We start from the raw sequence: 22045 nt of genomic DNA, 5'->3' as shown, positions 1-22045 counted from the left end.
AGCAACTGAATAACAACAGATATCTATATGATGATATAGAGCAATGTTTTACTATTTGGGCTTTCCTGGTGGCTCAGTGGTAAAGAATCCGCCTGCAATGTAGAAGATGTGAGTTCAGTCCCTGGGTTGGGAAGATTCCCTGGAGGAGGAAATGGCAACCCACTCCAGTATTCTTGACTGGGAAATCCCATGAACAGTTCAGTGGCAGTCTTCAATCTATGAGGCGGCAAAGAGTTGGACATGACTTAGCAACTAAACGCAGCAGCAGCAAATGTGAGATACCTCAGGCTGGCCTCTCTCTGAACTCTTTGGCTATCAGAGAGGAAGAAAAGAAAGTGGGACAAGCCAAACACCAGTGATTAGCTAAAACTAGTCTCAGCATGTGGCGAACAGTGCCCCAAACTGCTGTGGTCCTCCTCCCCGCTTAGGATGGGGTTGCAGAAAAGAGGGCAGGAAAGAACCTGCAAAGGACTCTCTCCCATCCTCCACACTCCATCTAAAAATCTTCCCAACACTGTTCCACCTTTGGAGACACATCTATAGACTCTAGACAGAGCTCATTTTCCATTCTTGAGCCAGAAAGCAGGGCAGACAATTCAAAAACATGAGTTACAGATAATATATTAGATTTTCTGAATCAAAATGGAAACATACTGGTCAGACACATTGGCCAAGCAGTCCACAGTCAAACAAGAGTGCAGAATAAACTACCACAACGTGGTTAATCAGCTATACCCCAATACAAAATAAAAAGTTTAAAGTTTAAAAAAATACAGATTTTAAAAAAAGAACACAGAATATTTTTATCAATGCTATTAGACACATAGTTTTATTATTCTAACATCACTGAAATAAGGATAAGAATGTGTCTTGTAATCAGAAACATGTGGGTTTAACTGATAGCACTTTTTTTCTTGGTTTGTGGTACAAAAAGTAACAGTATGCTTTATAATCAACAGCATCTTAGATTTAATCAATCTGACCCCAGGATTATCCCAGAAAATTCAGGAAAAGCAATCTGATTTTCTGTCTTGTTCAATACACAGGTTCAAACCTTGCAATTCTCTAAATCCAAACTGGATTTAAAAGGGAGAGTGTAACAGTCAGTTTTACTGTGTCAACTTGCCTGGAATCTAGTCTCCAGTTATTCAAACACTAATCCAGGTATCGCTGTAAAGGTATTCTGTAGATATGAGGTTAACATCTTCCATCAAAAGATTTTAAGATTATCCTCCATAATCTGGGTTGACCTGATCCAATCAGTTGAAAGGTTTGAGAGGAGAACTGCAGTTTCCCTGAGGAAGCAGAACTTCCCCAGCAGCAGATCCTACCAGAGAGTTTCTAGCTGGTCCTTCCTGACAGCCTGATGTATGGATTTTGAAGTTGCCTAACCAGCTCTCAGTCACATAAGCCAATTTCTTACAATAAAATCTTTTATAAATATTCTATAGTTCTATTTCTCTGCTGGAACTCTGACTGCTACAGAGGGTCAGCGGTATTTTTGTCTTCTAATATTTTCTCTCTTTTTGACATTTACTTAACTGAGAAGGTAATACATTCCCCTGTTCCTTTTATTTATATAAAAGTACACAGTGATAAGATTTATACCAACTCCCTTTCCCATCTTCCAAGGTCTGAACCTACCATCTGTCACATGTAACCACTATGATTTTTCTTTGTGAATAATTCTATATTTTTATATATAAGCAAAGAAATACAGATATATATCTCCTCCAATCCCCACCAATTTGCCAAAAAAAAAAAAAAAAGAAGAAGAAGAAGAAAAGGTAGCCTACTCTTTACAATGTCCTGTACTCTGTCTCTTTTTCTTAATATTTCTGAAAGCTTTTTCCATTTTAGTATGCAAAGAACGTCTTTATACTTTTTTCATAGCTGTATTATATTCTATTGCATGTCCATACCATGATTTCTTTAACCAGTCACCTACTGGTGAACATTCAGCTTATTTCAACATGTTTGCTATTATTCACAAGGGAATATCTTTTAAAACATTTAAAAATATAAATAGATAGATAGAAAGAACTGTATATAATAACTTATGTCTGTATAATCATTGCATACTTTGAGCAAGAGTAGAACAACATACAAGGGGAATTACTTAAAATATCAGAGAGTTTGTGCATTTTCAATTTTGAGAAACTTTCCTAAATTATCCTAAATGTCCCACTATAGGTGAAGAAAGTATTTCTTTAGGAAATGTTTGTTCTTCCATAGCCTCAGCTATACAAGTGTGTCATTGATCTTTGGCATTTGTGCCAATTCAATAAATTACAAAAGTATGCTTCAGCAGATATGTATTTGTATTTCTTAATCAGAGTGACATAGAATATTTTCTTAGTATTAACTTAATAATCAATGGAGAGAATGTATAACAAAGGGTAGCAAAGACAAGAGCTATATCTTTGGGTTCTTTTTATTTCTTTTGCTGTATAAGCTCTGTGTATATCTTTGGACTAGTTTTCGATCAAGTTGGTCTTTTTGTATCATTGAAGAGTTCTTAGATATTAAGGAGGTTACTCTATATATAATATAGGAATGCTAATATTTTAACAATTTTTTTTTTTTTGGCCTTCTTGATGGTCTCACCATAAAGAATTTATTTTTACGTATTTTGATTTACCAGTCTTTTCATGTCCTCCATATTTTGTGTTATACTCAAAAAGGCCTCTTCATACCAAGGTTCTAAAAGCATTCACTATTTTTTTTTCTATAGAATGTTTAAGGTTTCTTTTTTTTTATATTTAACTATTATTTTTCAGATGACTGACAAGCTGTCACAAGATCATATATTAAATTATGCTACTTTTTCCCTACTTACCAGAGATGCCTTTGTCATATACTGAATTTCTATATATACCTGGATTTGGTGTGTTCCATTGGTTTATATGTCTGTGAACCAGTACCACATCTTTTAATTGGGCTTCCCTGGTGGCTCAGACGGCAAAGAATCCACCTGCAATGTGGAAGACCTGGGTTCAATCCCTGCATTAGAAAGATCTTCTGGAGGAAAGCATGGCAATCTACTCCAGTATTCCTGCCTGCAGAATTCCAGGAACAGAGAAGCCTGGCAGGCTACAGTCCATAGGGTTGCAAAGAGTCGGACACAAATGAGCAACTAATATTTTAATTAATAAAGCTTTATAACATATTTTAACATCTTGGCAGGGTTAATTCTTCCCTGTCTTTCTCCACCCCCATCACTGCTCTTCTTCCAGAGAATTTTCTTGACAATTCTATTTGGTGTTGCATAAGAACTTTATTTTTTTTTTATTATTATTATTATTTTTTACTTTACAATATTGTATTGGTTTTGCCATAAGAACTTTAGAAATAGTCTTCTGTCCACCTTGCCCCCCTCCCAAATATTTCCACACTGGTTTCTCTAACCACAGTCCTAAAATCCTCCCATTAGATATAATGACTCAGAAAGCCACAAGCCTCAGACAATGGTCTCTTACCTTGTGCTGTGAACTGGGACAGCAACCACATCTCTTAGGGTTTTAGTTTTCCTCCTGACAGAATGGGGACAAAGATAAGGAGAAAAAGTTTTACATAGATGTTCTCTAAGATACCTTCCAGTTCTAAAATTTTCAGTTCAATATCAAACCTTTTTCTGAGTGTTTTAATTAGCAGTATGCTCATTTTTCATAAAAATGCTTGCTTTGTTCCTTCGGCTTTTAAATAAATATAAAAGACACATTTTTCATTTTCACTAAGAATTTTATTAAGTAACATATTCACCCCTTTGTTTCACTACCTTTTGCCATTTTTCAGGCAACTTCGTAATTCCACCATCCCAAAACTTATCATTTTGAGCAAAGAACTGTTCCATGTGTCTTTTACAGTCTTCCAGGGAATTGAAATTTTTTTTCCATTGAGAGAATTTTGTAAATGGAAATCTAAAGTTGCAATGTCTGGTGAATGCAACAGATGAATCAGAACTTCCCAACCAAGCAGTAACAGTTTTTGCCTGGTCATCAAAGAAAGATGTTATCCTGATGGAAAATTATGTGTTTTCTATTGACTAATTCTGGATGCTTTTCATCAAGTGCTGCTTTCAGTTGGTCAAACTGGGGGCAGTACTTGTTGGAATTAACTGTTCAGTTTTCTGGAAGGAGCTCATAAAAGAGGCCTCCCAATCCCACCATATACACAACATCACCTTCTTTGGATGAAGACCGGTCTTTGGTGTGGTTGGTAGTGGTTCATTTCACCTGCCCTATGATCTCTTCTGTTCCACATGATTGCACAGTATCCACTTTTCATAGCCTCACTTGATTGTAGAGTATCCACTTTTCATAGCCTGTCACAATGTTTTAAAAAGAGAACATTTTGTTACATTTAAGTAAAGAATCGCAGGAAGAAATATGGTCAAGAAGATTTTTTTGGTTCAATTTATGTGGAACCCAGACATCAAAGCAATGAACATAACTGAGGTGGTACAAATGATTTTCAACACTTGATTTGGATATTTTGAGTAGGTCAGCTATCTCTCATGTGCTATAAACACTGATGGTTCTCAATTAATGTCTCAATTCAAGTGCAATCATCTTCAACTGGTCTACCAACCATGGAGCATCATCCAGCGAGAAATCTCCAGCTAAAAACTTCACAAGCCACTTTTGATGCATTTGATCAGTCACAGCACCTTCTCCGTACACTGCACAAATCTTTATTTGCATTTCAGCTGCAATTTTACTTTTCTTTTAATAATAAAGCATAATATGCCAAAAGTGCTGCTTTTTTTTCACCTTCAATTTCACCTTCAATACCTATACAAAAATTCACCCATTTTGGTAAGTTTTTTTTTTTTTTTTTAATGCATGCTGATAGCACAGCTGTCAAAATACAATCTAACAAAATTATTTCAAATGAAGTTGAAAGACAACTAGATGCTATTAGTGCCATCTTATATTAGTGCCATCTTATAAAAAATCAAATGAACTCTCTGGTCAATGGAATTTTTGGAATCATTTGTCATCATTTGCAGTAGGGGAGAAGATCAAAAAGAAGTCTCTTATTGCCCCTACAGATCAAAATTTATACAACAGAATTTCTACGGAGTCCTATTTTCTAAGCCATTTAACTTCTCTAAATGCAACATGTAGAAGCCCCGAGAGAGAAACAAGCTCAGAGTGTTCAGTGACTCAGTCATGTTCGATTCTCTGTGACCCCATGGACTGTAGCCCACCAAGTTCCTTTGTCCATGGAATTTTCCAGGCAAGAATACTGGAGTGGGTTGCCACTTCCTCCTCCAGGGGATCTTCCTGATCCAGGGATCAAACCCAAATCTCCCACTTCCAACACAGTATAAGTGAAAGTTCTGGCACCCAAAAAGTATTAACAAACAATAAAAGCTTCAGAAGGTCTGCTTCTATTTTCATTTTTGCTTCTCTTTTTCTTTTTACCGTATCTGTAAATTGCTAGCTGACCAGACTGTGCAAGATCAAAGCCTCTAAATGCAGTTCTCTCACACATGCCTGTGTGACCACTGAGTGCATTGATTACACATCACCACTGAGTAACCGAGACAATACTCTACTCTAAATTGTGTGTCATGGACGAGGGTGAAAAAAGGAAGCAATAAAAACTTTAGTTGGCTGCATTGCTCTGAAAGATACAGTATTTTTTTTCTATCTTGCCAACAAGCTGGCACAGGATCAGTCTGTGACATTTATGTTGTACTGAAGTTAAGTGTTTGGTGGCTTCTGATGAACCACCTGATCTATGAACCCCCTGTGTGTGCTAAGTCACTTCAGTTGTGTTTGAATCTTTGCGATCCTATGGACTGTAGCCCGACAGACTCCTCTGTCCGTGGGATTCTCCAGGCAAGAATACTGAAATGGGTTGCCATGCCCTGCTTCAAAGGATCTTCCAGACCCAGGGATCAAACTGGCATCTCTTATGTTTCCCACATTGGCAGGCGGGTTCTTTACCACTAGTGCCACCTGAGAAGCCCATAAACCATCTAGATCCATGAATTAAGAAGTTGAGAGAGCTTCTCTCTGGCAACCTCCATGCTTTTCAAGACTGTTTCATTAACAGGTTTTTCCCTCTCCTTTTTCCTCAATGGCTCTACGTTAGGTGGAATTCATTAGAATGTGGACTATAAAACCCAAAAACTAAAGAAAGAGTTTATTTTCAGGAATAGTATTTTTATCCTTTCTGCAGAATAGTGCCTTACATATGTAATATGCCTCCTGTCCCCAAATGAAGAATTCTTAAAGTGACTGACCTACATGAAAAATCTCATCTCAGCCCTAAAAAACTCCTGTGCAAAAATGTAAAGCTGGGATAGGAGGGTCTGCATTTATTTCAATAAGTCAGAAGTTACTTGGGCACTAATCCTCACAGGAGCTGTACACAAAGCCCTGGACATCAAAATATCCTTGACTAGGCTGACTTTTAATTTAGGAGTTTACTAGAGCCTGCAGCTATACTGCTGGAGTCTGTGATAGTGTCAGATTCCATAAATGAAGCGTGGAGGACTTGGTTAGCAGCCTGGGTAGAATGCCAAAGAACACCCTGGGGACATGCTAATTCAGTACTCAAGGTAGCCTGCCCTTCTGTGAGCCGGCACTAAATCAGTGCCCTGTAATGGTGTTCGAAGCACTGCAGTGCAGGCTCAAATTTTTGCTATCAGCTCCTCGCACTTATTTACAACGCTCTTTTCTCTGGCATTTGCAAGGACAATAAGCTACAGCTGCCACATCAAATTTTCCAGCAAGCAGAGACTGCCTGGCATCCTGCCACCAGCCAGGGTTTCCACAAATCCCCTTCCTGATTGGTAAAGGAGGCTGGTGAGAGAATGAATGTCCAGGGAGGGGACTCCTCCAACACTGCCCATGGGTACATGATAGGAATAATGAGAGCAAAATAATGGACTGTGACCATCTCTTACTTCTTTTCATCTCTTTCCAAGACTCTACTGGAGTGCCACCCTGCCACTGCCCAGGCATTTCCGCCACTCTAAGAGTAGAGGGCTGGGGGAATTATCACAGGCAGGATATCTCATCATTGGCTGCAGCTGTCTTTTTAGTAGATGGTCATGGGAAGAGAGTCAAGAACCTAAGGAAACCCAGCCAATGCCATCATTACATTCATCATCTGAGGAGCCCCACATCCTCAGTTCATAACAGTACATTCCTCATCACAAACCTATTGCTGAGAAATATTATCTTCCCCTTTTTACGGAAGAACTGAAGCTGAAAGAAATTAAGTGACTTGCCCAAGGTCGCTCAGTTACAAGTAGGAGAGCCCCCATTCAAACCTATGCACATCTGACACCAAAGAACAGGAGACAGGTGGTAAAATTATACATATCTCAGTTTCAGCTAGCTTCCCTGGTGGCTCAGCAGTAAAGAATCCGTCTCCCAATGCAAGAGACTTGGGTTTCATCTGTGGGTCAGGAAGATCCCCTGGAGAAGGAAATGGCTACCCACTCCAGTATTCTTGCCTGGGAAATCCCATAGACAGGGGAGACTGTGGGCTACTGTCTATGGGGTCACAAGAGCTGGACACAACTGAGTGACTAAACAACTGTTTCAGTGGAGTTTCCAAAGACCAAGGATAATACAAGTGGCAAGCACTGCCCCAACCCTTAAGTGAGATTCCAGAGCACCAATAAGCGTGGGGCATGCTGGGAAAGTAGAAAACCAGTTCTGTCAACCTTAGCCTACCTCATACCTTGAGGGTTTAAAGAGTGAGGACACTAAAGAAAATGCTTCTTTTAGAGAGACTCGTTGGGTTACCATGGCCCCTCTCCTCTTTCTACCCTGGGAATGAGGAGGAGGAGGAGCCCCTATTTTGTTGCTGTTTTTCAGTTGTTAAGTTGTATCTGACTCTTTGTGATTCCATGGACTGTAGCCTGCCAGGCTCCTCTGTCCATAGGATTTCCCAGTAAAGAATACTGTAGTGAGTAGTCATTCCCTTCTCCAGGGAACCTTCCCAACCTAGGAATCGAACTCATGTCTCGTGCACTACAGGTGACTTGTTTTTACCACTGAACCACCAGGGAAGCCCAAGTCCCCATTGCCTCAAGCCAAAGAGAGGAACATCACAGGACACTGGAAAAGCCTGACACGTGTTCCTTCAACTTCGAAAAATAAACATTCATTCACACTGGGCAAAACTAAAGATGGCGGCTTGAAGAAAGGGGGATGTATCAGGAGTGAACTGTTCTGCTACTGATGTAGCAGAGGGTTAGGTTTTTCTGAAGAAGAACTGTTTGTGTTTCCACATAAAACGCCCCCTTTGCTCCCTATCTACTCTCTGGCTGGGCCGGCTGTGGAAGGGGTCGAGCAGTTACTTTCCAGGGAGAAAGAAATACATCAAGAGCCTGAAGATGATTACAGCCACTCTCCCACGGTGGGCTGAAAAGCCTGAAGCAGGCTGGAGCTGAGTAAGTGAATTTGAACTACATTGGACTTATTTTTTCTTTTCATACAACAGTGGACTAGACAGGAATTATCTGATTATTAGACTGATCTGGGCTTTTAACACTAAAACAAGGGGATCACTGATTCATCTCAAAGTAGTTTTAAAACTATGAAACCTGCTTGAAATGTCATATGAGAACTAGGGAGAGGGAAGAGACACCCAGCCTATGTAAGAGGCATTTCTGCTTTTCAGCTCCTCTGAATCCAGCTCATCCCCTCGGGTAACTTATATAAACTCAATGTTGCCTCAAGAGGGCATTATGGAATGCCCTCTTCCTTGGCCTACTCTTTAGGGGAATTAAGTTTCTAAAGGTCTTCCCTGTCACATCTGGTATGTACTGTTTTCCCTACAGCCCTCCCTCCCCTTGCTCATAGCTATCTGGCCACCCTACCCCATCTCAGCTCCACTTACGGGAAACTAGCACCTCCTAGCCTTGTACACCTGAGGAGTGTGTGTGTGTGTGTTGTTAGTCACTCAGTCATGTCTGACTCTTTGCAACCCTTTGGATTATAGCCTGCCAGGCTCCTCTGTCCATGGGATTCTCCAGGTAAGAAAAGTGGAGTGGGTTGCCATTTCCTCTTCCAACACCTGAGGAGTATTCATATATAACTCGGTACTTTGGAATGGGCATCACAAAATGCCTTCTACCCTAGACATCACATCTTTGCTTCCTATGTTTCAAATCAATCTTTGGGGGCCTCAGTCACAAGTCCTGTGACTCCTCGAGAAGCTGCCAGAAGCTGAGATCCCTGAAGCAATTATTTCTTAAGCACTACTCCAGGCAAGCGATGGAGGCCCAGGATAGGAAGCAATTTGTCTCTCAGGAGCTCTCACACAGATGGCGCTTCTGCAGCCATGAGAGAGCAGGCAGGGAGCCCGGGAAGAGAGGGAACGGAACCCTCCCCATGATGAAGTACAATTCAAACTACATCTGGACTTTGGTGTGCATGCTGCGTTTTTTAAATATGGGACATACTTTAAGCTCACAGATTCAAAACTCACCTGTCTATAGCCATAAATATATGTCTGTCGACATTCTGTCATGCTTTTTAAATTCGAAGAATTGTCAGTAAAGGAGTATAACTTGCCTTCTCATGTGAAGACAAAACTCCTCCTGATGGCACCTAAAAGTGGTTTTTTAGTAACGTTTCAGGTAATATGAGCATACTTATTGTGTGTGTGTGTGTGTGCACACACACGCGCACGTGCACTAAGTCACCTGAGTTGTGTCCGACTCTTTGCGACCCCATGGAGTAGCCTGTAGCTCACCAGGCTCTGCTGCCAATGGGTTCTCCAGGCAAGAATATTGGTGTCGGTTGCCATGCCCTCCTCTAAGGGAGGACCCAGGGATCGAACTGACATCTCTTCTGTCTCCTGCATTGGCAGGTGGGTTCTTTAAAACTAATGCCACCTGGGAAGCCGAACTATACTCATTATACAAGGTTAAGTGATAAAAAGGTATAAAATTGGACATGTAGCATGTATATGTATATGACAGCATCTAGCCATGCCCCAATTTGCGGATCTCAAGCTTGTTGAGTTCAGACACCTCAAAATATGTATGTGACCCACAAGCCCACAAAGTGTCTAGGGTTCTGTGCTGAGTCTCTGGGTCCCAAAGTAGACACTGTCAGCACCCCAGCACTTTTTCTCAGGTCTTACGAGACAGAGTAAGACCTGCTTGGTTTCCAACTGCCTTAGGGTTTTCTCTGGCATTCAGAATCTGCTGTGCCTGCACCTGGGACGGGCTGGAAATGACCAATAGTGAACATCTTCTGCCCTTCCTTGGTGGCTAAAATGGTAAAGAATATGCCTGCAATGCAAGGGACTCAGGTTCAGTCCTTGGGTAGGGAAGAGCCCCTGGAGAAGGGAATGGTTACCAACTCAAGTATTCTTATCTGAAGAATCCCAGGGACAGAAGAGCTTGGTGAGCTACAGTTCATGGGGTTGCAGAGTTGGGCACAACTGAGCATATATACAAACTGAATTAAATGGCAATCTTAGTCACTACAGCAGTGCCAGAAGTAGTATCTTTACTAGAAGAAATTAGCACAGACTCTGGAATGAAGCTACAGGTTTGAAAGAGTTCTCTTCAATTCCTTCCAGGAAAGATGATCTTAAATGGTTTGCATTTGCTTGGATTAGACAGCAGCTTACATTCGTTCCCACCATACACTTTCATGCCAAAAGCTACTGGCCTTTTAGGATGTTTGAACAGCATCTTAAAGGCACAGCTGAAGTTCCAGCTATGGGATGATACCCCATGAGGTTAGGATACAGTACATATTTTGAACCAATGGCCATCATCTGCTGCTCTGTGTCAATAACTAGGATTGAAATGGGTACCAAGGAGTGAAAGTAAGGGTGGCCCTTCTCACCACCAGTCCCAGTAAATTATTCAAGGAGTTTGCCCCTCCTCCAACTTTAAGGTCAACTGGACTGAAGATCCTGGTTCCCGGGTGAGTGGAAATACAGTAAAGGAAAAGGGTTCATTAAGCCTAAAGCTATGACTGCCTCACAGTCATTTTCATCGTTCATCCTAACCATCCTAGCCATCTGATGTGAAGAGCCGACTCATTAGAAAAGACCCTGATGCTGGGAAAGATTGAGGGCAGGAGGAGAAGGGGATGACAGAGGATGAAGTGGTTGGATGGCATCATCGACTCAATGGACATGAGTTAGAGGAAACTCTGGGAGATAATGAAGGACAGGGAAGTCTGGCATGCTGCAGTCTATGGGGTTGCAAAGAGTCAGACACAACTAAGTGACTGAACAACAACAGATCAGCAGACAAAGTAAGCAAGAGTGACCAGCTCTCATGAGGAACTAGAACTTCTTCTACAAAATGGACAAAGAGGTTAAGTATGTTTGGGACTCAAGGGATTTAGAGGGCACCTGTTGAAAAAGAAAACTCTTAAGAATTTGTAACTAGCCACCATCATGAAGAATAAGTGACAGAACAAAATGAATTCATCCTGGAGTAGGAGGGTATCTGAGCAGTGCAAGGGGCAGACACTAGCAGAGATTATCTGTGTACCATCATTCACCCTCACACTGCACCACTGTAGGGCATAAAGCTGACTTCCAATTGTGCAATGACTCTGTCTGGTGGTCAAAGCCTTGCTGTCCACACACAGGGCAGGCTGAAGTGTCAGAGAATTAACACACACCAGGAGCAGCATTCAACCAGTGACTGGAGGGAACTGGGGTATAAATGCAATAGTTCCTTTCATGTGAAGGGAGGATAATTCAAGCACACGTTCTGCAGTTTCCCGGAGTTCCTCAGTGAGTTCCAGTTATCTACAGGTAACTTGCTTGACTACAATCTCTTAATTGGCTGTCGTGCATGTGTGCTCAGTTGCCCAGTTGTGTTTGACACTTTGCGATTCCATGGACTGTAGCCCACCAGGATTTCCCATGCAAGAATATTGGAGTGGGTTTCCATTTCCTTCTCTGGGGGATCTTCCCGGCCCAGGAATTGAACCCATGTTTCCTGCATTGGTAGGCAGATTCTGTACCGCTGAGCTATCAGGGAAGCCCTTTACCTTCCCACCCTGTTACCAGGGTTTCCTGGAATCATCCTCATATAAATTACTTGCAGTCCAGTCTTCATCTCAGGATTTACTTCTAGAAGAAGCCAAACTAAGAAAGACTCCCCAAGTCTATGTTGGAGGCAGGTCCACATGGGATACTCAAACAGGGACCAAGCAAAGTCTTCCGTCATGGACAGGATGACTTCTGCTGGGCAGTCAATGAGTGATAATACTAGCTACAAACATAATACAAATACTTCTCTGGTCCTGCTGGAAAGACTAAAAGAGTAATAGTCCCTGCCATGGGCAGTGGGACACTACAAGATGTCACTGGAGGCTGTTATCAGTGGGCAGGGACTTGGGTCCAATGTACGTCCTGGAAGGTTCAATAAACTACAGCACCTCTTATATCAGATTCACTCACCTGAGACTTCCCAGAAATCAGGGCCTCTCAATCCTGGGACAAAATTTCCCACCTTAACAGGTACCACTCTATTACTCCTCATGTCTCCACTGCCATTCAATACCACATGTTCCTATCGCCCATCTCCTTCTTCAGGCTTCCCTGAACAACACTTCATCCATCCTCAAAACTTACACTCCTCTTCTCTTTTATAACAGACTCAGAAGCCCCATTAAGCCTTCAACTCATACTTTTAACTATTAAAAAATTGAACAAACTTAAACAATTAAAAGCTATTTCAGTTCAGTTCAGTCACTCAGTCGTGTCCAACTCTTTGTGACCCCAAGGACTGCAGCATGCCAGGCCTCCCTGTCCAGCACAAACTCCTGGAGTTTACTCAAACTCATGTCCACTGAGACAGTGATGCCATGCACTATCTCATCACCTGTCATCCCCTTCTCCACTCGCCTTCAATCTTTCCCAACATCAGGGTCTTTTCAAATGAGTCAGCTCTTCGCATCAGGTGGCCAAGTATTGGAGTTTCAGCTTCAACATCAGTCCTTCCAATGAACACTCAGGACGGATTTCCTTTAGGATGGACTGGATGGATCTCCTTGCAGTCCAAGGGACTCTCAAGAGCCTTCTACAACACCACAGTTCAAAAGCATCAATTCTTTGGCACTCAGCTTTCTTTATAGTCACACTCTCATATCCATACATGACTGTTGGAAAAACTGTAGCCTTGACTAGACGGACCTTTGTTGGCAAAGTAATGTCTCTGCTTTTTAATATGCTATCTAAGTTGGTCAAAACTTTCCTTCCAAGGAGTAAGCGTCATTTAATTTCATGGCTGCAGTCACCATCTGCAGTGATTTGGGAGCCCAAAAAAATAAAATCAGCCACTGTTTCCACTGTTTCCCCATCTATTTCCCATGAAGTGATGGGACCAGATGCCATTATCTTAGTTTTCTGAATGCTGAGCATTAAGCCAACTTTTTCACTCTCCATTTTCACCTTCATCAAGAGGCTCTTTAGTTCTTCTTCACTTTCTGCCATAAGGATGGTGTCATCTGCATATCTGAGGTTGTTGATATTTCTCCTGGCAAACTTGATTCCAATTTGTGCTTCATCCAGCCCAGAGTATCTCATGATGTACTCTGCATATAAGTTAAATAAACAGGGTGACAATATACAGCCTTGACATACTCCTTTTCCTATTTTGAACCAGTCTGTTGTTCCATGTCCATTTCTAACTGTTGCTTCCTGACCTGCATACAGATTTCTCAAGAGGCAGGTCAGGTAGTCTGGTATTCCCATCTCTTTCAGGCTTTTCCACAGTTTATTGTGATCCACATGGTCAGAGGCTTTGGAATAGTCAATAAAGCAGAAATAGGTGTTTTTCTGGAACTCTCTTGCTTTTTTGATGATCCAGCAGATATTGGCAATTTGATCTCTGGTTCCTCTGCCTTTTCTAAAACCAGCTTGAACATATAGAAGTTCACAGTTCATGTATTGCTGAAGCCTGGTTTGGAGAATTTTGACCATTACTTGACTAGCGTGTGTGATGAGTGCAATTGTGTGGTACTTTGAGAATTATTTGGCCTTGCCTTTCTTTGGGATTGGAATGAAAACTGACCTTTTCCAGTCCTGTGGCCACTGCTGAGTTTTCCAAATCTGCTGACATATTGAGTGCAGCATTATCACAGCATCATCTTTTAGGATTTGAAATAGCTCAACTGGAATTCCATCACCTCCGCTAGCTTTGTTCATAGTGATGCTTCCTAAGGCCCACTTGACTTCACATTCCAGGATGTCTGGCTCTAGGTGAGTGATCATACCATCATGATTATCTGAGTCGTGAAGATCTTTTTTGTATAGTTATTTTGTGTATTCTTGCCATGTCTTCTTAATATCTTCTGCTTCTGTTAAGTCCATACCATTTCTGTCCTTTATTGAGGCCGTATTTGCATGAAATGTTCCCTTGGTATCTCTAATTTTCTTGAAGAGATCTCTAGTCTTCCCCATTCTGTTGTTTTCCTCTATTTCTTTGCACTGATCACTGAGGAAAGCTTTCTTACCTCTCCTTGCTATTCTTTGGAACTCTGCATTCAGATGCTTATATCTTTCATTTTCTCCTTTGCTTTTGGCTTCTCTTCTTTTCACAGCTATTTGTAAGGCCTCCTCAGACAGCCATTTTGCTTTTTCGCATTTCTTTTTCTTGAAGATGGCCCTGATCCCTGTCTCCTGTACAATATCACGAACCTCCATTCATAGCTCATCAGGCACTCTATCTATCACATCTAGTCCCTTAAATCTACTTCTCACTTCCACTATATAATTGTAAGGGATTTGACTTAGGTCATACCTGAATGCTCTAGTGATTCCCCCTTTCTTCAATTTAAGTCTGAATTTGGCAATAAGGAGTTCATGATCTGAGCCACAGTCAGCTCCAGGTCTTGTTTTTGCTGACTGTATAGAGCTTCTCCATATTTGGCTGCAAAGAATATAATCAATCTGATTTCAGTGTTGGCCATCTGGTGATGTCCTTGTGTAGAGTCTTCTCTTGTGTTGTTGGAAGAGGGTGTTTGCTATGACCAGTGCGTTCTCTTGGCAAAACTCTGTTAGCTTTTGCCCTGCTTCATTCCGTATTCCAAGGCCAAATTTGCCTGTTACTCCAGGTGTTTCTTGACTTCCTACTTTTGCATTCCAGTCCCCTATAATGCAAAGGACATCTTTTCTGGGTGTTGGTTCTAAAAGGTCTTGTAGGTCATCATAGAACCATTCAATTTCAGCTTCTTCAGCATTACTGGTCGGGGCATAGTCTTGGATTATCATGATATTGAATGGTTTGCCTTGGAAACTAACAGAGATCATTCTGTCATTTTTGAGATTGCATCCAAGTACTGCATTTCAGACTCTTTTGTTGACTATGATGGCTACTCCATTTCTTCTAAGGGATTCTTGCCCATAGTACTAGATATAATGGTCATCTGAGTTAAATTCACCCATTCCAGTCCACTTTAGTTTGCTGATTCCTAAAATGTCGACGTTCACTCTTGCCATTTCCTGTTTGACTACTTCCAATTTCCCTTCATTCATGGACCTAACATTCCAGGTTCCTATGCAATATTGATCTTTACAGCATTGGACCTTGCTTCTATCACAAGTCACTTCCACAACTGGGTGTTGTTTTTGCTTTGGCTCCGTCTCTTCATTCTTTCTGGAGTTATTTCTACACTAATCTCCTGTAGCATATTGGGCACCTACCAACCTGGGGAGTTCATCTTTCAGTGTCCTATCTTTTTGCTTTTTCACACTGTTCACGGGGTTCTCAAGGCGAGAATACTGAAGTGGAGAATGACAAAATGTGGTTCACTGGAGAAGAGAATGGCAAACCATTTCAGTATTCTTGCCTTGAGAACCCCATGAACAGTATGAAAAGGCAAAAAGATAGGACACTGAAAAATTATTTAACAATACTTAATAGTAGCTTTCCTTATCTTAAGTATAGAGAAAGTTTTATCTTTAACTCCTTCCAAAAGACAAGAAGTATTTGTATGCTATTTTTCATTTGCAATATAGAAGAATACATCAGGAGAGTCTAAGTGGTCACATTCTGCTGCTGCTGCTGCTAAGTCGCTTCAGTCGTGTCTGACTCTGTGCTACCCCACAGATGGCAGCCCACCAGGCTCCCCCATCCCTGGGATTTTCCAGGCAAGAACACTAGAGTGGGTCGCCATTTCCTTCTCCAGTGCGTGAAAGTGAAAAGTGAAAGTGAAGTTGCTCAGTTGTGTCCGACTTTTAGCGACCCCATGGACTACAGCCCACCAGGCTCCTCCGTCCATGGGAGTTTCCAGGCAAGAGTACTGGAGTGGGGTGCCATTGCCTTCTCTGCACATTCTGCTACATGTGTGTAAACAAAACACACCACACATTAATAGGTTTTATTTCTTAGTAGTAAATCTCTCTGTTTTCCTAATCTTCTAAAAGATACTACATGTACAAATCATAAAAAAAATGCAACTGTGTGTTTCATTTTAGAGTCCACAGGTTGTGGACTCTGCTTTTTCAAATGATCTGTCTATATTAGAAGCAAGGAACTAACAAGTCCTTGCTAACTTCAATTTCAATGTATTTCCCAATGACAGTTATTCAAATTTAAAACATGTTCACACAAGTAAATATAACTCAAACTCTGAATTAGAACACTACTTACCTATTACAACTATAACAAAACTTGACATTCCTTTTTTATGTGTATACATGCATATATAAAATCAATATGTAAACTTACCAAGTACTAAATCTACTCACAATTTTTAAAATTACTAATCTGGCAGCCAAAAAACAATTCCAGCTTCAGTTAAATTTATAGGTGGACTGTAATACATGACAAAGACAAACCAATCTACAAAGCATAAGAAACAAAAGCAGACTCACAGAGATAGAACATAGACTTGTGGTTGCTGGGGGAGTAGGGAGGGACAGATTGGGAATTTGGGGTTAGCAGATGCAAACTGTTACACTCAGAATGAATGAATAGACAACAAGGTCCTTCTGAAGAGCACAGGGAACTATATTCAATATCCTATAATAAACCATAATGGAAAACAATACAAAAAGAATATATATATTTATATATGCATGTATAGGGCTTCCCAGGTGGTGCTAGCAGTAAAGAACCTGCCTGCCAATGCAGGAGACCTAAGAGACACAGGTTCAATCCCTGGATTGGGAAAATCCCTTGGAGGAGGGCATGGTAACCCACTCCAGTATTCTTGCCTGGGAAATCCCATGGACAGAAGAGTCTGACGTTCTACAGTCCATAGCATTGCAAAGAGTTGGACATGACTGAAGTGACTTAGCACATATATATATGTATAAATGACTTGGTCTGCTGTGCAGCAGAAATTAACACAATATTGTAAATCAACTATACTTCAATAAAAGATTTAAAAACTGAAAAATTAAAAACTTAAAGATAAATTCAATCGTATGAGAGCTGATTCTGGTCAAAAATGAAACACCTATTGTAGAACAAGATTAGGCACTGGAAATTTGCTCTCTTATGTAATTTCTCATAACATAACTAAAGATCATCTTGTTGGAGAAGAATAATAAAATAGCTACTATCCTTCAACACAGCCAAAGGAATCTTTCTGAGCCATTGCCTTCACTCCTCAAGAACATTCTAGAATACAGCTCTGAGGCACAGGACGAGCTTCTGTGAAATCTCATCCATTTACATCACAGACATAAGGAAAGGACTAGGAAAGAACAAGTAAACCTGAAAACTTTTCACTATAGTCTGGATGAAGTTCCTTCCTTAGCGCTGCCTGAAACCACTTAAGAAAGAAAGTATGTAAAGAGATAAAAATTCAAAATATTATGTCCACTGCTACAAAATAGAATTAAGTTTAGTACAAATTAATTTACCATAGCTCACCATAACTAAGAGAAACTATTTGAACAACAAAAACAAAGAGTCATTTCTGGAATAAACTGCTAGACACATGTCAAGTATTAAGTTGAACTACAAGAAACTGCCCATATTTGGCCATTTTTTCATCATATGCAATTTCATATAATTTCACCTAGTATTTTCTCTTATATTTGCATAACTACAAAACACTCAGAAAGGTAATATTTGGTCCATTATTCTGATTTGGAAAACTACATGCAAAAAAACCATGACAATACTTTATAATCTTATCTGCATAAAGTATGGTAAGCTAGCCAGGGGAAGCAGGACTCAACAGAAGCTGATATTCAACTTTCAACTAATGTTCAGATGAAAGTGAAAAGAAAGTGAAAGTGTTCATCGCTCAGTCCTGTCTGACACTTTGCGATTCCATGGACTACAGCCCACCAGGCTTCTCTGTCCATGGTATTCTCCAGGCAAGAGGGGATCTTCCCGACTCAGTGATCGAACCCAGGTCTCTTTCGTTGCAGGTGGATCCTTTACTGTCTGAGCCACCAAGGAAGGCCAGTGTTCAGATGAACACGGTCAAAGACTTACCTGATTCACACAGTGCAATCTTTCAGAAAACTTGAGTTAAAAATGAGCATTCTTTTCCCCCAAACCACCTGTATTAACTACTTTAGTTGTTCTCCACTTGGTGCAGAGCACCATGTTAGACAGTAATAGGAGCAGAAATTTCTCTCTTTGAGAAATTCTCCAATAGTATTGTCTTCACAACAGTTTTTATGTTAGATACTAGTTGTTGAGATTGCGATGCAAAGATGTTTGAGGTTGCAAGCCAGGTGGAGGAAAGGAAGACACAAGATAAGCTAAATCCCTGACACACATCTCTTTGCTTTGTCTCTCATTAACCACTGACACACACCATCAAGACCACCTGCCCAGCTCCACTCCCAGAATCTCTCCCTAACTTTAGAACATGGATTCATGTTGCTATTTGGGAGAAACCAGCACAATATTGTAAAGCTATTATCCTCTGGTTAAATAAATAAACAAATTTAAGTTTAAAAAGAAAAAGAATTTGGTTTCATCTCAGACTTAAATTTTTATAGGAGAAAGACAATATGGATCCTTGAACACAGAAGGTCTTTTAGCAATATTTTAAAGGGTTTATCATGTATTTATTCCTTCTTAAAATACTCTATTCTCTTGGAAACTTTGACATCAACTCATTTAGTTTTTCTTCAACCTCTCTGGCTCTTTTCAAATTCTCAGAGCAGCTTCTTCTCTCTATCCAACCTCTGAATGTTGAGGCTCCTTGGGGTTTAGTCATGTGGTTTCTCATTGTAATTTTCTCTGTGATATCTTCCACTCCTGCAGCATTAAATAATTATAGATATGATGATAATTCCCAAATTTATATCTCCAGCCAAGATCTCTTTTCTGAGATCAGATTTACACACCCAACTGCCTTCTTAGCATTTCTACTTAGATCTGTCTCCCTTCCAAGGAAAAATCAAAAACTAAATTCATTTTTGTCCCCCAATTTCATCTTTATTCTATACCCATCATCACAGTAAACTTCAACCTCACCAATTGCCAAAATCAGAAACCTAGAAGTAATTCAACTTTCATTCCTAAAATTACCACAACCATCACTATGTTCTATGAATTCAACACGTGTGTATTTGTGTATGTGTGTGTCTCCAATTTGCTACCTCTTTCAATGTCCCTGGCCATTTTTTAGCCATGCCACCATCATCTCTCATCTGTACTATAACGACAGTACCATCTTACCAAACTGCTCTTCACAAAGCTAAAAGAGAATAAACCTTTAAAAGTACAGACCAGAACAAGCCAATCCCAAGGGTAGAATCCTTTGACAGATTTTAGAAAATAATCCAAGACTTTGCAGGATTTTGATTGGGTCTCTCCCCTTGTCTCCAGCCTTGTCTTGGGCCTCTCTTCCCCATTTTGCCCATTCCCAGCCCACTGGGGATCTGATCTGCTGTCCCATCACCTTCAGTATTCCCCATGCTATTCTGCTTAAATGCTAGTCTTAGGCTTCTCCTTAAACGCCACTTTTCAAAGAGGATTTTTCCTGAGCCTCCAAACTAAGTTAGGTTCCTCCTAACATGCTTCCTCGGAGAAGGCAATGGCACCCCACTCCAGTACTCTTGCCTGGAAACTCCCATGGACGGAGGAGCCTGGTGGGCTGCAGTCCATGGGGTCGCTAAAAGTCGGACACAACTGAGCAACTTCACTTTCAATTTCCACTTTCACGCACTGGAGAAGGAAATGGCGATCCACTCTAGTGTTCTTGCCTGGAAAATCCCAGGGATGGGGGAGCCTGGTGGGCTGCCGTCTATGGGGTCACACAGAGTCGGATACAACTGAAGTGACTTAGCAGCAACATGCTTCCTCACAGTAACCTACATTTATCCTTTAAAAGACTTTCCACAATTTTTTTTCTACTTGTGTGTATTTAATGTCTTCCTATATCACTAGTCCACAAATGCCTTGGGGCAGATGTCTATTTTATTCACCAATACACCCAGGGTCTAACAAAGGGCTTAACATGTTACTATTTTTTGATAAATGTTTGGAACATCTGAATCAGCTCTTGATATTAATAATTTATTTTCCATCACAATAGCTATGTTAGAAAACAGAAATATCAAACTTCTTGTTCTTGCCTGAAATTGCATCAATTCAGTCTGATGTCACAGTTTATGTTCGCTGATTGTAAGGTCTGTTTGGACCTTAGTAATGATTTTTAAAGAAAAAAAATATGTTTTTATCATCACAATTAATTCATTATCATAAGTAAAAGTTGAGAAATAAAGATCTTTCAAATGTCCATAAGGAAAATAATTTTTAAAAAGTGAGAGTCTTGGCAATATATTTTTAATTTGATAACTGACTGCCAGATCAAGATGGCAGAGTGGGGGGTGGGGAGCAGCCAAGATGGCGGAGGAGTAGGACAGGGAGAACACTTTCTCCCCCAACAAATTCATCAAAAGAACATTTAAACACCGAGTAAATTCCACAAAACAACTTCTGAATGCCGGCAGAGGACATCAGGCACCCAGAAAAGCAACCCAAGTCTTCGAAAGGAGGTAGGAAAAAATATAAAAGACAAAAAAAGAGACAAAAGAGGGAGGGATGGAGTTCTGTCCTGGGAAGGGAGTCTTAAAAAGAGAGAAGTTTCCAAACACCAGGAAACTTTCTCACTGCTGAATCTGTGCTGTGCTTTGGAAGCACAGAGGGCAACATAACAGGGAGGAAAAATAAATAAACAATTAAAACCTGCAGATTTCGAGCCCTACGGTAACTCCCCCAGCGGAGAAGCAGCACAGATGCCTGCACACACCATTAGCAAGCGGGGGCTGGGCAGGGAGGTGCAGCGCAGGCTGCATCGCTTAGAGTAAGGACCTGGCCTGAGTACCCTGAGCGCTATCTGAGCGAAATAATTTGGGCTAGCAAACCAGACTGTGGGATATCTACCACGTGAAAAGCCAGCCCTAACCTAAGACACCGCCAGGCCCACGCATGGTACAAAGGACTGAACAGAGATAGCCGGCTGCAGACCTTCCCCCTCTGGTGACAGGTAGCCAGAACCGGAAGGGGACAATCACAGCCCCAGAGAGACATTATCTAAAAAACTTTAAGCAGGCTTCTTTGCTAACTAAAACTTCTTGGGGGTCTGGATGGTCAACATCTGCCTGAGAAGGTGCACCAGTTGTACACCTAGATAACCAAGCGGCGGGGAGGCGATACATCGCAGCAATTGCGCTCACCAAACACCTCATCACCTGAGCTGCTAGGACCTGGGAAGGGCACAAAACGCAGGCCCAACCAAGTCTGAGCCTCTGAGGACTACCTGAGTGCCTGAACCTGAGTGGCTTGGACCTGGGAGGTGCAGGCAGCCCAGGGCCGGCCACGGATGGTTCCCAGCGGAGCAACCTAGAGCCTGAGCAGTGTTAGCAGGGAGGCTACACACGCCGTGAGCGGAGGCAGGCCCAGTGTGGCTGAGGCACTGCGAGCACACGCCAGTGTTATTTGTTTGCAGCATCCCTCCCTCCCTCCCCACAGCACGACTGAACAAGTGAGCCTAAAAAAAAAAAAAAAAAAGTGTCCTCCACCGTCCTCTTTGTGTCAGGGCGGAAACCAGACACTGAAGAGACCAGCAAACAGAAGGGGCTATAACAGAGGGAACCGCTTTGG

General features: G+C 41.3%; 1 long non-coding RNA gene across 1 annotated transcript in view; it reads right to left on the bottom strand.

Annotated features, from left to right (window-relative positions):
* Nucleotides 1-22045, bottom strand: part of LOC133248042 (uncharacterized) — a 276384-nt gene that overhangs the window by 141255 nt on the left and 113084 nt on the right. Inside the window, exons 3-4 of the long non-coding RNA XR_009736602.1 lie at nucleotides 3480-3533; nucleotides 2879-2974 (exon numbers count right to left, since the gene is read on the bottom strand). This is a non-coding gene — a long non-coding RNA (uncharacterized LOC133248042). The remainder of the gene's footprint in view (nucleotides 1-2878; nucleotides 2975-3479; nucleotides 3534-22045) is intronic.

This window comes from Bos javanicus, chromosome 5 (assembly GCF_032452875.1).
Source record: "Bos javanicus breed banteng chromosome 5, ARS-OSU_banteng_1.0, whole genome shotgun sequence".
Lineage (NCBI taxonomy): Eukaryota > Metazoa > Chordata > Mammalia > Artiodactyla > Bovidae > Bos > Bos javanicus.
This window is presented reverse-complemented; position numbering and strand designations above follow the sequence as displayed.